The following is an 18,443-nucleotide window of genomic DNA, read 5'->3' as shown; positions in this document are numbered from 1 at the left end:
AAAGGTTTCACAAGTTAACTTTACTCTTCCAGGTTCTTCTTGTTTCTGCTCCTGCATCCACACTAGCCTTTGCACTTGGCAATTTTGATCAATCTTATTAAGCCAGTTGACTTTGATCCTATACTAGGCTGGGTTCTTTTTAAGAAGAAGCCGAGGTAAGATGCGATGGTTCATGCCTGTAATCGCAGCACTTTTGAGGCTGAGGAGGGAGGATTGCTTGAGGGCAGGAGTTCGAGACCAGCCTGGGCAACAAAGTGAGGCCTCCCACTCCCCATTTCTACAAAAAGTACAAAAAAAAAAAAAAATTAGCTGGCTGCAGTGGCGTGAGCCTGTAGTCCCAGCTACTCGGGAGGCTGAGGTGGGAGGATTGCTTGAACCCAGGAGTTCAATGCTGCAGTGAGCTATGATCATGTGCACTATACTCCAGCCTGGGCAACAGAGTGAGACCCTGTCTCCAAAAAAAAAAAAAAAAAAAAGAAAAGAAAAAAGCATCAGCACCAGCAGCAGCACCAGCAGCAGCTGAGTCTGCCACTCAAGTTTCTAGATTAGATTTTCCATTCAGGCTCCCAAGAGCACTTTTCTGTTTGGATTCTCCTGACTCACTGACTCCGTAGGTCCATCCCAGTTGCCTTCATAGTCATACTCCTATCAGCATTATTCATGATCCTAGGGGCTATTTCATTCAGGTTTTCTGAACTGGTTTTCTTTTCTTTTCTTTTAATTTTGAGACGGCGTCTTGCTCTGTCGCCCAGGCTGGAGTGCAGTGGCGCAATCTCGGCTCACTGTAACCTCTGCCTCCCCGGTTCAAGCAATTCTCCTGCCTCAGCCTCCAGAGTAGCTGGGATTACAGGTGCCTGCCACCATGCCTGGCTAATTTTTGTATTTTTTAGTAGAGACAGGGTTTCACTATGTTTGTTAAGCTCGTCTTGAACTCCTGGCCTCGACCTCCCAAAGTGCTGAGATTACAGGTGTGAGCCACCACACCCGGCCCTGAACTGGTTTTCTTTCTCACCCTTCAAATCCTGAACTCTTTTTCCCTCCCTTTCTCTGAGATAACATTACAGTTTGTTTCTTCACACGGTGTGCCAGCCTACATCAGTTCATTTCCCTAGGCAGTATTTTCTACACTCTTAAAGAAGCTCATTTCAGGGCCCTTCCTTACTCAGTGACTGTTGTTTCTTCCTGAACTGTTCTTTCACAAACAATAGCACAGGTTCAGCTAAATCACAGTTCACTTTCCCTGGCTGTAGTAGATAACCTCCAATTCACTTTAGTCTGGATTTTGTTTCATTTTAAACTCTGTTTTTCCTTCCTCCCTTCCTTCTTTTTCCCTCCCTCCCTTCCTTTCTTTTACAACCATTGTCAGTGCCCTGATATTTCCTATGTATTCTAGCTCATTAACAGTGAAGTGGGATAGAGGGCAAAGATCCCTAGTAGATTTTCAGGTATATTCATACTGTGACAGCACATCTTAGATGTTTATAATGGAGATGGACTAATGTGTTGAAAAGGACACAGATCTTTCGGTTCTACAGCTCTGGTCTGAAACAGGAATATGCTTGAAATTATATGTAATTTTCATTAAAAAAAATACAGCTCTAAGTGAACTGAATTGCACTTTGAGGAATTTAAAGTTTGAGTACACATCAGAGAAGCAATGTCTCCCCTATGGAAAAAGCTCACTTCCACAACTGCCTACTTGCGTGATGTTGAATGGGAGATGGTCAAAGGGAGAAAGAAGGGACCACAGCAACCGGGTCATCTTTGAATAAGAATATTATCCCAGAATTGCTTTTGGTGTTTGATCTTTGCTGGGCTGTTTCTTTCTTTTCTTTTCCCTATCATCCTTCTAACATTATGCATATTTGTGACTTTCTCCCCACTGGCTTCTCTAGATGTTATCTCACCTAAGCCTGCTGGTGCTGGACCCTCTGTTCTGGGCTGCATCTTTCCTTTCTCCTAGCACAGCTAACTTATCCAGAGTCTCACTTGTTCAGAATACTTGCCAGGTAACTGGAAGCCGATCTGGTAAACTAATTCACCACGAGGAGCTCATTCACTGATTCATCAAACATTTATTGAGCACTGCAACTCCTGTGGAGGTGTGAATGGCTGACCAAGGCTGTTCCGCTGCGTTACCAGCATACAATGCAGCAACCTTGGGCTTTGGGGTAAGACAGTCCTGGGTTTGGATTTTTTTTTTTTTTTTTTTTTTTTTTTTTTTTTTTTTGAGACATAGTCTCCCTCTTGTCCCCCAGGCTAGAGTGCAATGGTGCGATCTCAGCTTACTGCAACCTCCACCTCCTGGGTTCAAGCGATTCTCCCGCCTCAGCCTCCCGAGTAGCTGGGATTACGGGCACCTGCCAACAGGCCCGGCTAATTTTTGTATTTTTAGTAGAGACTGGGTTTCACCATATTGGCCAGGCTGGTCTTGAACCCTTGACCTCAGGTGATCTGCCCGCCCGCCTCAGCCTCCTAAAGTGCTGGGATTACAGGCGTGAGCCACCGCGCCCGGCTGTGGGTTTGAATCTTACCCTGTCACTTGCTAGATGTGTCGTCTAGGAAAAATTCCTTAATCTTTCCAGATGTCTCAATTTCCTCATCTGTAAACTGGGACAATAATAACATCTTGCAGGTGATGTTGGATTTTAAGGACAAGTATATTCAATGGCTAGCTCCTAGTCAATGTTAAATAGTGCTTGTCACTACTATATTATTGGTTATCCTCATTTATCATTTATGGAGACCTTTAATGCTTTAATTTTGGATACAAATTGTCAGTGCCTTAACAATTAAGAATTTTAAGTCATGTGATGAGTTGGTAAGAGCCATTTAGGAAGTCAGGGAAGTTTTCGTTTGCCTCTCCCCAACACCAGTTGTCTTAGTTCTGTCGATAGAATACCCCAGTATCAGCTGTCTGAGGAACTGATGCAGAGTGAATTGCTGAAGACACAGGAGAGGTGTTATAAGGATACACAGAGGTACATTTTCACATGAGGCAGCCTGGTGATAAAATACCAGGAAACAGCAACAGCAGATCATGAAGTGAAAATAGGTCATTTGTTTGGAGTCAAGGTGTCAGGTAGCATATAAGGTGAAGAACCCAAAGCCGTAAACAGTAACAGGCTGTAAAAATTGCTGCTGCAGCCATAAACCCAAGGACTGCCTTTTCACACATGCTGGATGGAGAGAACTGCTGGTCATGTCGCTGTCTTTTTGCCACACTTGCACACATGCAAAACAACACCGTCAGCCATCAGTGGCATCATTTTGAACACTGATGACAATGACAAATTGAGACCCAGTAGCTGGCTATGCACAAAGGCAGGAAGGCAGTGCAAGAGAAAGGAGGATAAGACTCCATTCCTTTTGTTTGCCACTCAAATGTGTTGTACTTTCAAATGTTTAGGGCTTCAAATTTTAGTGCATTAAATTTTGGAACATCTAAATAAAACATCCATTTCTTAGCATATTCGTGTATACTGAGTAAGCTTTCTGTAATCTTAGGTAGTTTTTGTATTGTGAAGATTTTTTTTAAATACTTATTTTCTGTACAAATTGTAAGGGTTCTAAGCTCAAAGTCTTTGGCTATCACTTCAAATTGCATTTGAGCAGTCACCTGGGGTTGTCAGTTTGGGGAAAGGGAGGAGGTAGACAAAATGCCATTGGCTTGTTGGGGTAATTGTGGGCAAGGTGTTCTGTTCTGCTTCATTATACTCCAAAACCACTTCATTTCCTTCCACACCACAGTTAGCTCACTTCTGACTTTACTCACCTCCTGTCCACTACCCACAAATTTACTCACCTCCTGTCCGCTACCCACAACGTTACTCACTTCCTGTCCACTACTCATGACTTTACTCACCTCGTGTCCACTACCTATGACTTTACTCACCTTCTATCCACTACCCAGTCTAAAACTCTGGAGAGATGGTCGAGTAGCTGGCAGAACAGGGATTTTGATAAGCCCTGCATTTGGAAACTAGCTGCAAAGAAAGATACTTAGCTATCACATGCCAGTGTTTCACCTCGGTGATTTGATTCAAGCAGAATCCTCCAAATTTCTCAGGCTTTTAAAATTAACTGCACTATTAACTAAACATTCTCTGAAATGAAACATCAATATTGTTGAAGTTGTTGAAAATAAACTACCTGAGACCCAAACTATAATATGATGCCAGGATTAATTTATCTGACATCTGATGTATATTAATTTTATGCAAGATGGTATAATTAACATTTTGCACAACCTGAATGCATTAGGAGTTTAGAATAAATTGAAGTTATTTGGAAACTGGGAGCTGTGAAAGAATGCAGAAATATCCTGGCTGCCTAGCTCTTTCAGCCGTCAAAGAGTACCCTGGATTCTTCAGCATTCTGAGCAGATGTAGGGCCTTTGAAAGGCCCACATTTAAATGAATCTAAATACTGGTTTTAATATGCTTTTCTTAAAATAGAAATAAGTGACAGAATTGAGTAAAAATTCATACGGTTTTCAATTTTCAGGAAAAGCAATTTGGGTACAAACTGTGCCTATTAACCAATAATCAGAAAAATAATCTTCATGGATCTCTGTCAAATGTGTTGGCCTTACCTGAAAGGATAATGAGTTAGTTAGGGAAATATACTTTTGCTATAAGAGTTATGTTTTGAAAACATAGTGATTGAATAAAAACTCCTCTTGGGAGAATAATGAGGATGATTTAGGAGATATTCCTTGATTATATGATTGAAAAGAATATATACATTTGTTTATTTCCATTTGGAGTCCTGACTTGACAAAAGCAAAACTTGAATTTATGACCTTAAATGACTGAAATAAGCTTAGGATTTTTATATATTTAGGCAACACCTAAGAAACTCTTCCATTACTGAAGGCAGTAGAAACGATTTAAATATTTCAGAGTGGACTTACAAGGAATTACATCATTCCTTTGAGTTAAGAAAAACATCACCTTTTATTTTTCAGGTTATAAATTATGTTAGTGTATGAACACAGTCATCCTGGAGTATTTCTGAAGGTACACTGTATTAGATCAGTTGATTCCACTTAGCATCAATGCAGAAAAAATAAAATTACACTTCTTTTCTAAGCTCAGAATTAGACTATGAATTATTTCATAATTCTCCATTTGCATAAAATTTACTCATATCAACTATGTTAATGCAAGCATAAGAGCTTTATTCTTCAGAGAGTTTAGTTTTGTGAACTAAATTTAGAGCCATAGCTCAGTTTATCTCATGAGTGATGAAGCTATTTTTAAAAAATATACAGAAACAAGGAGACTCCATGTCCACTTTTGACTTCTACTACTTGAAAATACGTACTTAGTTATGGCACAGGTATATACTTGCACTTATTTAGCAGCTCTGAAATGGAGAGGTTTAACTTTTCAAGGATGCCTCCCTGATGAGTTTGCAGAATCTTAAGTCCACCTTCATACTGTTACTGAAGTAAAGGACTTCGATTTTTCCCCTCTCCATACACGTTAAAACTTGCAAACAAAGTTATACAAATAGATTCTCACTTCTACCCATTTATATATGATAAGCTTTAAGTGTTTGAGTGAATCAAATTTCCTGTGAGAATAGAAAGTACATATAAGTAAGTACTGACATTTTTTTCTTCCATTTACTGGAAAATAAAATCAACTTTTAAACACCCTTTTTTTCTAATTTATAAACAATCTGCACCCCCACTCCCACACCCCACCCACCTACCCACCTTAACCTACTTTTCTTACTTTGGAATTTGTATTCTGTTCTTTTTGTTGTTGTTGTTGTTGTTGTTGTTGTTGTTATTTCCGAGACGGAGTCTCGCTCTGTCGCCTGGGCTGGAGTATGTTGGTGCAATCTCAGCTCACTGCAACCTCCGCCTCCCGGGTTCAAGCGATTCCCCTGCCTCAGCTTCCTGAGTAGCTAGGACTACAGGCATGTGCCACCACGCCCAGCTAATTTTTGTATTTTTGGTAGAGACGGGGTTTCACCATGTTCGTTGGCCAGGATGGTCTCGATTTCTTGACCTCGTGATCTGACCACCTCGGCTTCCCAAAGTGCTGGGATTACAGGCCTCGTGAGCCACCACACCAGGCCTGTATCTGTTCTTTTAATCTTGACATTTTAATATTACCCTTATGGTCTCAGTTCAGATTTTGATACACATTTTAATGGAGTCAGAAACAGAAATTAGAGGGGTATGTGCATCCACAATATTTTAAAGGAACCTCTTTCCACTTTTTATTTCTTCCTATAACTTTCTTTTTACTTCCTTGTTACTTGTTCTTTCAATTTTAAATACATCTCAGTGCCACATCACTCTAGCAAAACCGATAGGGTTCCCATAATTCTCCATGATGTGATGCACAGATTGAGAACTCAGGGTTACCGAGAAACTAAAGATACAGAATTGTACGGGGAGAGGCAACATTACCTCACAGCTGCGGATTAAGTCACCGAATACATGGCGGAGGTGAGGAGGGGAAGGAGGGATTTGTTGAACCAGTTGTTTGATTGTGGACCTAAAAATCCACTTTCTATGACGTACTGTAGACACAGTGTATACCAAATCCTTACTTGCTGTCTTGCTGCTTAGTTTTGGTAAAGGGAAAAAAGAGTGAAGGCCTCCACCGGTCTTCAGGTCTTTCTATTTATTGTAGATCTTTCTGATTTTTGATTCTAAAGTTTAATTGGTGGCCGACTCCACTGTAAGCTGAACTTTCCTATCTTGTTTCTCAGAACAGTACTGCATTTCCCCTTACGGTATTTCAGAAGAGATGTCTGAACCCAACAGCACTGATTTTCTCTATTATAGTTCCCATGACTAGGTGGTTAAATTGAAATAGGCGGCTGGGCGCGATGGCTCACACCTGTAATCCCAGCGCTTTGCGAGGCTGAGGCGGGCGGATCACGAGGTCAAGAGATCGAGGCCATTCTCACCAACATGGTGAAACCCCGTCTCTACTAAAAATATAAAAAAATAGCCGGGCGTGGTGGTGCGTGCCTGTAGACCTAGCTACTCTTGAGCCTGAGGCGGGAGAATCGCATGAACCCAGGAGGCGGAGGTTGTAGTAAGCTGAGATCATGCCACTGCACTCCAGCCGGGTGATAGTGCGAGACTCTGTCAAAAAAAAAAAAAAAAAAAAAAAAAAAAAAAAAGAAGAGAGAGAGAGAAGAAGGGAAAGGAAAGGAAAGGAAAGGAAAGGAAAGGAAAGGAAAGGAAAGGAGGGGCATCATTACAGTATGAAACTCTGTAGGCTGATGCTGAATTCTAGAAAAGAGTTGTATTTGGTATCCTAATTATTTTGTGGTTCTCTTCTACATGGAAAGATCTAAGCTTACATTTCCCACATAAAGGCAGTTGAATATGATAAAATTAAACTTGTGAAAAAAAAAAGAAAAGAAAAATTATTATTATCCATTGCACGTGTTTTCAGATATTCTACCTCTCTAGCTCTTAACAGTGCATGATTACAGGTTTTGTTTTGTTTTGTTTTGTTTTTTATCCAGGCTGGAGTGCTGTGGTGCAACCTCGGCTGACTGCAACCTCCGCTCCCTGGTTCAAGCGATTCTCCTGCCTCAGGCTCCCACGTAGCTGGGACTACAGGCGTGCGCCACCACACCCAGCTAATTTTTGTATTTGTTTTATTATTATTTGAGATGGAGTCGCGCTCTGTCGCCCAGGCTGGAGTACAGTGGCACGGTCTCTGCTCACTGCAAGCTCCACCTCCCAGGTTCACACCATTCTGCCACAGCCTCCCAAGTAGCTGGTACTACAGGCACCTGCCACCACACCTGGATAATTTTTTGTGTTTTTGGTAGAAACGGGGTTTCACCATGTTAGCCAGGATGGTCTCGATCTCCTGACCTTGTGATCTGCCCGCCTCAGCCTCCCAAAGTGCTGGGATTACAGGCATGAGCCACCACGTCCAGCCATCGGTGTATTTTTTTTTAATAGAATCAATACATTGCTGCAGAAAAATATGTAGCAAGCATTGTTACTCTACAGATGTGCAATTTTCCGCATTTTGCCCATGTTATTGTCCTCATAATCAAAAGACAGCAGGAAGGGCACTGCTTACTCACAAATAGAAATTAGTCTCAAATACACATAGACAAGTAATAAGTTAAATGTTTGCCAAACCCTTCTGTCTTTCGAGAAGAAGCATAAAGTGGCCGGGCATGGTAGCTCACGCCTGTAATCCCAGCACTTTGGGAGGCTGAGGCGGGCAGATCACAAGGTCAGGAGATCGAGACCATCCTGGCTAACACGGTGAAACCCCTTCTCTACTAAAAATACAAAAAATTAGCCAGGCGTGGTGGCGGGCGCCTTCAGTCCCAGCTACTTGAGAGGCTGAGCCAGGAGAATGGCATGAACCCGGGAGGTGGAGCTTGCAGTGAGCCCAGATCTCGCCACTGTGCTCCAGCCTGGGCAACAGAGCAAGACTCTGTCTCAAAAAAAAAAGAAAGCAAAAAGACACAAAATGAATAAAAATTGCATTACTGCTTGATATAAATTATTTAGGACTATAGAATTTTAGGGACTAAGTAAATATTTTTTCATCCAATATGCTTTATTGTGTGACTGAAATCATGAAGAAATCTTAATGCCTCAGCAAAAATACACATAAGCACATGGGATGAATCTTGGGTGCCCACAGAGGTCTTAACAGGCTGGTGTGCAGTGGTGTGATCATAGCTGGCTGCAGCCTCAACCTCTTGGGCTCATGCAATTCTCCAACCTCAGCTTCACAAGTAGCTAGGGCTACAGGCACACATCACCACACCTGGCTAATTGTTGTATTTTTTATAGAGACAGATTTTCACCACGTTGCCCAGGCTGGTCTCAAACTCCTGGGCTGAAGCAATCCTCCCGCCTCAGCTTCCCAAAGTGCTGGGATTATAATTGTGAGCCACTGTGCCCAGCCAAGAAGTCTTAAGATTTTGAATATTAATTTCATATTCCCCAAAATGCCTGAATCTACTAAAGTTTATAAAAATGCATTGAGGCCCTGAAAGCACAGAGTTAAGTAACTCATCCAGGATGATACAGATCAGCAGTGGCAGAGCTGACTAAGCCCATCTTTCATGATTTCCAGTTGTATTCTGTTTGTGTTATACTTCAGATGTGACTATCTGCAAGGATACTGAATATTACATCTTTGTTTTGTTTTTAGTGCAGAAGGGCAGGGATTTGGTTCCTCTCAAGAAAGATAAGTTTTTAAATCATTTTAAAAAAATTATTATTTTGTACATTTCTAAGGTGTCAGCCATGAGGGCCTGCAACACTATGTTGGGTGAGCTAGCTGTGGGCGTGACCATGTTGTTGTGAATGTATAATTTTGCCTCTTTCAGAAGGAAGCAAAAGATGATGAGTCTCAAAGAGTTTTTACAACTCTAAGAGGTCCAGACATTTATGGGCATGTAACTGATATTCAAGATTTCAGGACTTCTCTAGGGTACTGAAGATGTGTTCCAATGTGTTTAGGTGTGGTTTTACTAAGGCATAAATGTGAGTGGACTTCAATGTGAGATTGGCTTTGGGCAGACAGTTACTTAACTCTTGCGTGAGCCCAGATATTACCCAACATCCACATTAAAACAAGATTTTTATTTTCTTGTTAAATTGGGCAGAGAAACTCTCAGAATACATACAAACTTTGGTTTTGCAGACTTAAGTAAATTCGTATCATTTATTACACTACATTAATGATTTTTCAGTAATGATTTTACATAGTTCAGTTTGGTGACAAAATTAATTTGTGTAATTTTGTGGATGGCCATAGCCTAATATTTATAAAATCTTTAAATATCTTTTTTTTTTTTTTTGAGATGCAGTTTCACTTTGTCACTCTGTGAATCCTTTCATATGTCTAGGTGAAGCTGGTGGTCCAGTACTCTGTGTTCTCATGGGACACTTATTCCTGTTTCTATATGGTAGTATAATAAATGATATGTTTACCTGTCTGTATTATTTTTCTATCAGATGAGCAGGGATGATGTTCTTTTAGCTGTTCCTATAGTAGACAGTAAATTTTTGCTAAGAGGATGAATGAAATATTGATTGAAATAAGTGGCAATAGCCAGGCATGGTGGTACCTGCCTGTACTCCCAGCTACTTGGGAGGCTGAGGTAGGAAGCAGAGATTATGCCACTGCACTACAGCCTGGGCAACAGAGTAAGATCCTGTCTCAAAAAAAAAAAAAAAAAGGCCAGGCGCGGTGGCTCACGCCTGTAATCCCAGCACTTTGGGAGGCCAAGGCGGGCGGATCACGAGGTCAGGAGATTGAGACCACGGTGAAACCCCGTCTCTACTAAAAATACAAAAAATTAGCTGGGCGTGGTGGTGGGTGCCTATAGTCCCAGCTACTCAGGAGGCTGAGGCAGGAGAATGGTGTGAACCCGGGAAGCGGAGCTTGCAGTGAGCCAAGATTGCATCACCGCCCTCCAGCCTGGGCGACACAGCAAGACTCCGCCTCAAAAAAAAAAAAAAAGAAAGAAAAGAAAAGTGGTAATCTACTGAAATGTGAAAACCTTTTTCTCTCTTTTATAGACATAATTATAACAATATTAGGCCTATTGTAAAAATGGAATCCACAATAGAGTTTTAAGGGATATCAAAGTCATGGACCCAGAGGGTATGATGATACTTTTCCATTGAATTTATGGCAAAGCATTTATATAGAAATTTTATTACAAAAATTTGAGGACATTTATTAGGCCTATTATCCACTGGAATGGAACTTGATGTATTAAGAAGGTAATGGGGGGGCGGAGCAAGATGGCCGAATAGGAACAGCTCCAGTCTCCAACTCCCAGCGCGAGCGACACAGAAGACCGGTGATTTCTGCATTTTCAACTGAGGTACTGGGGTCATCTCACTAGGGAGTGCCGGACAATCGGTGCTGGTCAGCTGCTGCAGCCCGACCAGCAAGAGCTGAAGGAAGGCGAGGCATCGCGTCACCTGGGAAGCGCAAGGGGGAAGGGAATCCCTTTTCCTAGCCAGGGAAACTGAGACACACAACACCTGGAAAAAAGGGTAACTTCCACCACAATATTGTGCTTTAAGCAAACGGGCACACCAGGAGAATATATCCCACACCTGGCCGGGAGGGTCCCACGCCCACGGAGCCTCCCTCATTGCTAACACAGCAGTCTGCGATCTAACCACAAGGCAGCAGCGAGGCTGGCGAGGGGGCACCCGCCATTGCTGAGGCTTAAGTAGGTAAACAAAGCCGCTGGGAAGCTCGAACTGGGTGGAGATCACAGCAGCTCAAGGAAACCTGCCTGTCTCTGTAGACTCCACCTCTGGGGACAGGGCACAGCTAAAAAAAAAAACAACAACAAAAAGGCAGCAGAACCTCTGCAGACACAAACATCTCTGTCTGACAGCTTTGAAGAGAGCAGTGGATCTCCCAACACGGAGGTTGAGATCTGAGAACGGAAAGACTGCCTGCTCAAGTGGGTCCCTGACCCCTGAGTAGCCTAACTGGGAGACATCCCCCACTAGGGGCAGTCTGACACCCCACACCTCACAGGGTGGAGTACACCCCTGAGAGGAAGCTTCCAAAGTAAGAATCAGACAGGTACACTTGCTGTTCAGCAATATTCTATCTTCTGCAACCTCTGCTGCTGATACCCAGGCAAACAGGGTCTGGAGTGGACCTCAAGCAATCTCCAACAGATCTATAGCTGAGGGTCCTGACTGTCAGAAGGAAAACTATCAAACAGGAAGGACACCTATACCAAAACCCCATCAGTACGTCACCATCATCAAACACCAAGGACAGATAAAACCACAAAGATGGGGAAAAAGCAGGGCAGAAAAGCTGGAAATTCAAAAAATAAGAGTGCATCTCCCCCTGCAAAGGAGCGCAGCCCATCGCCAGCAATGGATCAAAGCTGGTCAGAGAATGACTTTGACGAGATGAGAGAAGAAGGCTTCAGTCCATCAAACTTCTCAGAGCCAAAGGAGGAATTACGTACCCAGCGCAAAGAAACTAAAAATCTTGAAAAAAGAGTGGAAGAATGGACAGCTAGACTAATTAATGCAGAGAAGGTCATAAACGAAATGACAGAGATGAAAACCATGACACGAGAAATACGTGACAAATGCACAAGCTTCAGTAACCGACTCGATCAACTGGAAGAAAGAGTATCAGCGATTGAGGATCAAATGAATGAAATGAAGTGAGAAGAGAAACCAAAAGAAAAAAGAAGAAAAAGAAATGAACAAAGCCTGGAAGAAGTATGGGATTATGTAAAAAGACCAAATCTACGTCTGATTGGGGTGCCTGAAAGTGAGGGGGAAAATGGAACCAAGTTGGAAAACACTCTTCAGGATATCATCCAGGAGAACTTCCCCAACCTAGTAGGGCAGGCCAACATTCAAATTCAGGAAATACAGAGAATGCCACAAAGATACTCCTCCAGAAGAGCAACTCCAAGACACATAATTGCCAGATTCACCAAAGTTGAAATGAAGGAAAAAATCTTAAGGGAAGCCAGAGAGAAAGGTCGGGTTACCCACAAAGGGAAGCCCATCAGACTAACAGCAGATCTCTCGGCAGAAACTCTACAAGCCAGAAGAGAGTGGGGGCCAATATTCAACATTCTTAAAGAAAATAATTTTAAACCCAGAATTTCATATCCAGCCAAACTAAGTTTCCTCAGTGAAGGAGAAAGAAAATCCTTTACAGATAAGCAAATGCTTAGAGATTTTGTCACCACCAGGCCTGCCTTACAAGAGACCCTGAAGGAAGCCCTAAACATGGAAAGGAACAACCGGTACCAGCCATTGCAAAAACATGCCAAAATGTAAAGACCATCGAGGCTAGGAAGAAACTGCATCAACTAATGAGCAAAATAACCAGTTAATATCATAATGGCAGGATCAAGTTCACACATACCAATATTAACCTTAAATGTAAATGGACTAAATGGTCCAATTAAAAGACACAGACTGGCAAACTGGATAAAGAGTCAAGACCCATCAGTCTGCTGTATTCAGGAGACCCATCTCACATGCAGAGACATACATAGGCTCAAAATAAAGGGATGGAGGAAGATCTACCAAGCAAATGGAGAACAAAAAAAAGCAGGGGTTGCAATCCTTGTCTCTGATAAAACAGACTTTAAACCATCAAAGATCAAAAGAGACAAAGAAGGCCATTACATAATGGTAAAGGGATCAATTCAACAGGAAGAGCTAACTATCCTAAATGTATATGCACCCAATACAGGAGCACCCAAATTCATAAAGCAAGTCCTTAGAGACATACAAAGAGACTTAGACTCCCATACGATAATAATGGGAGACTTCAACACTCCACTGTCAACATTAGACAGATCAACGAAACAGAAAGTTAACAAGAATATCCAGGAATTGAACTCAACTCTGCACCAAGCAGACCTAATAGACATCTACAGAACTCTCCACCCCAAATCAACAGAATATACATTCTTCTCAGCACCACATTGCACTTATTCCAAAATTGACCACATAGTTGGAAGTAAAGCACTCCTCAGCAAATGGAAAAGAGCAAAACTTACAACAAACTATCTCTGAAACCACAGTGCAATCAAACTGGAACTCAGGACTAAGAAACTCAATCAAAACCGCTCAACTACATGGAAACTGAACAACCCACTCCTGAATGACTACTGGGTACATAACGAAATGAAGGCAGAAATAAAGATGTTCTTTGAAACCAATGAGAACAAAGATACAACATACAGAATCTCTGGGACACATTTAAAGCAGTGTGTAGACAGAAATTTATAGCACTAAATGCCCACAAGAGAAAGCAGGAAAGATCTAAAATGGACACTCTAACATCACAATTAAAAGAACTAGAGAGGCAAGAGCAAACACATTCGAAAGCTAGCAGAAGGCAAGAAATAACTAAGATCAGAGCAGAACTGAAGGACATAGAGACACAAAAAACCCTCCAAAAAATCAATGAATCCAGGAGTTGGTTTTTTGAAAAGATCAACAAAATTGACAGACCGCTAGCAAGACTAATAAAGAAGAAAAGAGAGAGGAATCAAATAGATGCAATAAAAAATGATAAAGGGGATATCACCACCGACCCCACAGAAATACAAACTACCATCAGAGAATACTATAAACACCTCTATGCAAATCAACTAGAAAATCTAGAAGAAATGGATAATTTCCTGGACACTCACAGTCTTCCAAGACTAAACCAGGAAGAAGTTGAATCCCTTAATAGACCAATAGCAGGCTCTGCAATTGAGGCAATAATTAATAGCCTACCCACCAAAAAAAGTCCAGGACCAGATGGATTCACAGCTGAATTCTACCAGAGGTACAAGGAGGAGCTGGTACCATTCCTTCTGAAACTATTCCAATCAATAGAAAAAGAGGGAATCCTCCCGAACTCATTTTATGAGGCCAACATCACCCTGATACCAAAGCCTGGCAGAGACACAACAAAAAAAAGACAATTTTAGACCAATATCCCTGATGAACATCGATGCAAAAATCCTCAATAAAATACTGGCAAACTGGATTCAGCAGCACATCAAAAAGCTTATCCACCACGATCAAGTGGGCTTCATCCCTGGGATGCAAGGCTGGTTCAACATTCGCAAATCAATAAACGTAATCCAGCATATAAACAGAACCAAAGACAAGAACCACATGATTATCTCAATAGATGCAGAAAAGACTTTTGACAAAATTCAACAGCCCTTCATGCTAAAAACGCTCAAGAAATTCGGTATTGATGGAACGTACCTCAAAATAATAAGAGCTATTTATGACAAACCCACAGCTAATATCATACTGAATGGGCAAAAACTGGAAAAATTCCCTTTGAAAACTGGCACAAGACAGGGATGCCCTCTCTCACCACTCCTATTCAACATAGTGTTGGAAGTTCTGGCTAGGGCAATCAGGCAAGAGAAAGAAATCAAGCGTATCCAGTTAGGAAAAGAAGAAGTCCAACTGTCCCTGTTTGCAGATGACATGATTGTATATTTAGAAAACCCCATTGTCTCAGCCCAAAAGCTCCCTAAGCTGATAAGCAACTTCAGCAAACTCTCAGGATACAAAATTAGTGTGCAAAAATCACAAACGTTCTTATACACCAGTAACAGACAAACAGAGAGCCAAATCAGGAATGAACTTCCATTCACAATTGCTTCAAAGAGAATAAAATACCTAGGAATCCAACTTACAAGGTATATGAAGGACCTCTTCAAGGAGAACTACAAACCACTGCTCAGTGAAATCAAAGAGGACACAAACAAATGGAAGAACATACCATGCTCATGGATAGGAAGAATCAATATCGTGAAAATGGCCATACTGCCCAAGGTTATTTATAGATTCAATGCCATCCCCATCAAGCTACCAATGAGTTTCTTCACAGAATTGGAAAAAACTGCTTTAAAGTTCATATGGAACCAAAAAAGAGCCCGCATTGCCAAGACAATCCTAAGTCAAAAGGACAAAGCTGGAGGTGTCATGCTACCTGACTTCAAACTATACTACAAGGCTACAGTAACCAAAACAGCATGGTACTGGTACCAAAACAGAGATATAGACCAATGGAACAGAACAGAGTCCTCAGAAATAATACCACACATCTACAGCCATCTGATCTTTGACAAACCTGACAGAAACAAGAAATGAGGAAAGGATTCCCTATTTAATAAATGGTGCTGGGAAAATTGGCTAGCCATAAGTAGAAAGCTGAAACTGGATCCTTTCCTTACTCCTTATACGAAGATTAATTCAAGGTGGATTAGAGACTTAAATGTTAGACCTAATACCATAAAAACCCTAGAAGAAAATCTAGGTAGTACCATTCAGGACATAGGCATGGTCAAGGACTTCATGTCTAAAACACCAAAAGCAATGGCAGCAAAAGCCAAAATCGACAAATGGGATCTAATTAAACTAAAGAGCTTCTGCACAGCAAAAGAAACTACCACCAGAGTGAAGAGGCAACCTACAGAATGGGAGAAAATTTTTGCAATCTACTCATCTGACAAAGGGCTAATATCCAGAACCTACAAAGAACTGAAACAAATATACAAGAAAAAAACAAACAACCCCATCAAAAAGTGGGCAAAGGATATGAACAGACATTTCTCAAAAGAAGACATTCATACAGCCAACAGACACATGAAAAAATGCTCATCATCACTCGCCATCAGAGAAATGCAAATCAAAACCACAATCAGATACCATCTCACACCAGTTAGAATGGCAATCATTAAAAAGTCAGGAAACAACAGGTGTTGGAGAGGATGTGGAGAAATAGGAACACTTTTACACTGTTGGTGGTATCGTAAACTAGTTCAACCATTATGGAAAACAGTATGGCAATTCCTCAAGGGTCTAGAACTAGATGTACCATATGACCCACCCATCCCATTACTGGATATATACCCAAAGGATTATAAATTATTCTACTACAAAGACACATGCACACATATGTTTATTGCGGCACTATTCACAATAGCAAAGACTTGGAATCAACCCAAATGTCCATCTGTGACAGACTGGATTAAGAAAATGTGGCACATATACACCATGGAATACTATGCAGCCATAAAAAAAGGATGAGTTTGCGTCCTTTGTAGGGACATGGATGCAGCTGGAAACCATCATTCTTAGCAAACTATCACAGGAACAGAAAACCAAACACCGCATGTTCTCACTCATAGGTGGGAAATGAACAATGAGATCACTTGGACTCGGGAAGGAGAACATCACACACTGGGGCCTATCATGGGGAGGGGGGAGGGGGGAGGGATTGCATTGGGAGTTATACATGATATAAATGATGAATTGATGGGTGCTGACGAGTTGATGGATGCAGCACACCAACATGGCACAAGTATACATATGTAACAAACCTGCACGTTATGTACATGTACCCTAGAACTTAAAGTATAATAATAAAAAAAAAAAAAGTAAAAAAAAAAAAAAAAAAGAAGGTAATAGAAGATGTGTCAGGGTGTGTTTGCTTATACTATTTCATTTAATCCTCACTGCAATCCATACATTTTATATTATTATTCAAAAATATTAGATATGGGTATGTGTCTCAGAGAGGTTAAACAACTTGGCCAAGTTCACAGATAGAAAAGGTAGCAAAGTAGAATTTGAACCCAGGCCTAACTCCAAATATCTACCTCCTTTCCATTATACTATACATTTATTGAAGCTAAACGATGAGATGATCAAGAAAAGGATAACCACATTCTTTTGGGTAAGGCTGAAAACAATCTCAGAGTAGAGAGAACAAATTTGTGTAAGTGCAATTTTATTTTTATTTATTTATTTATTTGAGACGGAGTCCCACTCTGTCTGCAGGCTGGAGCACAGTGGCTTGATCTCGGCTCACTGCAACTTCCGCCTCCTGGTTTCAAGTCTCAGGCTCTCCTGCCTCAGGCTCCCATGTAGCTGGGACTACAGGCACGCGCCACCACACCCAGCTAATTTTTGTATTTTTAGTAGAAACGGGGTTTCACCACGTTGGCCACGATGATCTCAATCTCTTGACCTTGTGATCCACCGGCCTCAGCCTCCCAAAGTTCTAGGCAGGAGGCACTGTGCTGGCCATGAGTGTAATTTTAAAAAAAACAAGCTTTGTGTGCTGATAGTGATCAAATTGAAGTACTTTCCATATCAGTTCAAATGCTAATTTCCTATTGTTTTCCTTTTTACTGTAGATAAGAAACATTTTGTGCCAGCTTAATAGTTTTAACAATGGTTTGACAAATTACTTACATTAGTATACGTATACATTTTCACAGCAGGAAAACAATAAAAATTTCAGATGTCTAGCATTGGTATTTTAAAAAATAATTAGGTAATTAGTTAACTAATCCATTAGCTAATATTGTGATGTAAAGGAAACAAAAGAGACTTGAGAAAGTTCATTACTTGAAGGAGGGACAATTTTCCTGAATTCCTCTCACCAAGTATGTCTATCAAATTTCAATACAGAATCCAGCCTTCCACAGATCTAGGGAGGCTCTCTGGTCAAACCAGCTGGCACTGCTTCCTCCTGAAGAAAGGTGATTTCACTAAGGCTTGAGGGACTTGCCGGGATTCATTCTGGGAGACCCAGGTGTCCAGCTAATTTGTGATTAGCAGGGAATCTATCCCTGTTGGTATAATGCACAAGTATCAGTTTCAGTGTCAGCCTTCACTTGGCCTGAGGTGAGTGCTGCTTCCAGGGTAGCAGCTCCAGTTCTCTCAAGAGGACATGAGACTTTCACAACTATGGCTCCAGGAAATGGGCTCTAGAAGGAGAGAATAAAACCAGCAGATAAGGTGGAGGCTGTTTCATGTGATTTTCCCAAACCATTGTCACGCTTGCTCAGGGAAACCTTGAGATCTGTGACAGGAGAGTGCCTTGGATGCAGGATGGCAGATGCCGAGCTAAGAAAGCCCTGTGGGG

The sequence above is a fragment of the Rhinopithecus roxellana genome, chromosome 10 (assembly GCF_007565055.1).
Source record: "Rhinopithecus roxellana isolate Shanxi Qingling chromosome 10, ASM756505v1, whole genome shotgun sequence".
Lineage (NCBI taxonomy): Eukaryota > Metazoa > Chordata > Mammalia > Primates > Cercopithecidae > Rhinopithecus > Rhinopithecus roxellana.
This window is presented reverse-complemented; position numbering follows the sequence as displayed.